Source organism: Colobus angolensis, unplaced genomic scaffold (assembly GCF_000951035.1).
Source record: "Colobus angolensis palliatus isolate OR3802 unplaced genomic scaffold, Cang.pa_1.0 Scaffold169, whole genome shotgun sequence".
Classification (NCBI taxonomy): Eukaryota; Metazoa; Chordata; class Mammalia; order Primates; family Cercopithecidae; genus Colobus; species Colobus angolensis.
Genome location: NW_012114810.1, coordinates 2,922,845 through 2,925,522, shown reverse-complemented (window position 1 = coordinate 2,925,522; position 2,678 = coordinate 2,922,845).

Genomic DNA, 2,678 nt, shown 5'->3' with positions numbered 1-2,678 from the left:
TGAAATGGACCTGGCAAGGGGCAGCCTAACAGACCCGCTCCATGGCACAATGGTTGGGCCCATTCACAGTACCGTCTACATGTGGCAGCCCTGGAGTTGTGCAGCAGAAAATCTGTGGGGCCGTAAGCAGCAACCCCACTGTCCTTGGGGCCTACACCAGTGTAGATGTTTCCAGGGATGGGTCAGTGGTGATGAGGCAAATTATTCAGGGAGATTGTGACAACATAACCAGAAAGAGAGTGGTGGTCAGGGAAGAAAGCAGGAGGTAAAGATAAGAGAAACAGCAGCGACCAGCAGATCTGAGGAGTGAGGCAAGTACACAAGGTAAGAGAAAATTCTAAAAAATTAGAAGGCAGTTCAGAAGCAAACTTTTGCAGTGTGTTTAAGGGATTGGTCTACCAGGATGCCTCTAATTGGTGAACTAAGTAAAGAAGGAGGAAATGGATCTCAGCAAAGATATGAGGGTTCTTCCTCATTAGAATCAAACACATTCAGCCGAGTGCAGTGGCTCACACCTGTAATCACAGCATTTTGGGAAGCTGAGGTGAGCAGATCACTTGAGCTCAGAAGTTCAAGCCTAGCCTGGGCAACATAGTGAGACTCCATCTTTACAAAAAATTAAAAATTAGCCAGGTGTGGTGGTGTGCTTGTGGTACACCCCCAGCTACTCAGAGGGTTGAAGTGAGAGGATTGCCTGAGCCCAGGCTGCAGTGAGCTATGCAAGACTGAACTTCACTCTGGGTGACAGAGGGAGACCCTGTCTAACAAAATAAATAAATAAATAAAATTTTAAAACAAAAAATAATTTTTTAAAAATGCATTCCTCTCACATTTCACCCTGTGACTGTATGTGAATCTGTGAAAGCATCAAAGGTGAGGCAAAGACTTCAGGCTTATCTTCAGGGTGGGCTCAGGATAAAGGGACTGGAGCAGTTGCCGAGTCTCCTGTTTCATGCACTACATCAGGCTCATGAATATAGGCAGGGGAACAGGTGGCTGAGGGACCAGTCTTCTGCTCTGTTACTCAACATTAGTGGTTGCTATCATAAGCAGGACCAGCTACATCATTTTCAGGGCCCAATGTGAAATGAAGATGCAGCACCCCTTGTTCAAAAATTACTAAGTAAAAGCAGAGCATTAAACCACATGCATAGTCATATGGGGCCTTCTAAGTGCAGGCCCTATTTAACTGTGCAGGTTGAACACCCAGGAAGTCAGACTTCATAATAAGGCAATTGAGCATGTGATTATAAGTATAGGTGCTGGCATCCAACTGCCCAGGTTCATAGCCCAGTTCAGCCTCCTTCAAAAAAGGTGCCATTGAATAAATTAAGCTTTGGTAAACCTTTTATGTAAAGGATCAGATAGGAAATATTTCAGCTTTGTGTTGATCTCTGTCACAGCTTCTCAACTGTGCAGTTGTGGCATGAAAGAAGTCATATATAATGCATAAATGAAAATATATGACTGTGTTCAAATAAAACTTTATTTGCAAATCCAGACAGTGGTCCAGGCTTGGTCCATGGGCCATAGCTCACCAGCCCCTGCTCTAAGACCTTAATTTCCTAGTCTATGGGATGAGAATAATGACAGTGCCCACCTCATAGAGTGGCTTTGAGGATTAAATGACACCATGTAAATACTTAGCAAAGGGCCTGTATACAGTAAGTACTCATTACTCATTAAGTGTTAGCTATAATTACCATAGGGCATGTGCAGGGCTGGTGAGGTGGTAATGATGTAAGAGCCTCACAAGTGTCTAGGCTTCACTGTTTCCACCTCTCTATACCATCCTGATGCTTTGCTCTCCATTCCCCTTTCCATGGCCACGGGAATGGCCAGCACAGGGTTGAAACCTGGTTTATGTCTGCACTGCCTGCACAACCCAAGAACCAGTGGGCTTGATCAATCAGAGGTTCTGAGAAGGACTGGACATTGTTAGTTACAACTCATCCAAAAGATTAGCCTGAGGTATTCATTCTCTTATGGGTTTTTACACATTCTGCAGAGTCAGTGAAGGGGAAATGTTTAATTAATATCCTATTTGGGTAATCTGCATCTCTGAGGCTCTCCAGAAACCCACTAGGCCTCTACCTGGCCAAGGAACAATCTTTCTGGGTATTTCCCCCCAGACACCCAACTGATACCCAATTGAACTTCATGATTTTGGTTTTCAGTAGTTTTTCTTTATATATAATGAATCATATATTATACATTGGTCAAAATATGTCAACAAACATTTTATTTGTATTTGAATTTCTTCCTAGCCACCTACAATTTGTATGATTTTAGAAATGTATTTTAAGTGCTCTGAGCTCTCATTTCTTCATCAATAAAATAAAATGTTAATGTCTTCCTTAGGGGATTTTTGTGAGGAGAAAATTAGATAATATCGATTAAAGTACTGTAACAAAAGGCATTATCAATATCTAATTACATGCAGGTTATAGCTTGCCAGCATTAAATATTTATCTATGTATGAGACAAATATTCATTTCACATTGTCCCTGAATCCCTTGAGAGGAAGTGTTCCCTTAGTACCTCGAGCTTACCAAATTTTATTGTAATTGTCTGTTTACTCACTTGCCTTCTCCACTCGTCCCTGAAGACAGAAACTGTTTTGGTCACCATCTTATTCCCAGCAGCCGGCATATACCCTAGCACAGAGTAGGTACTTA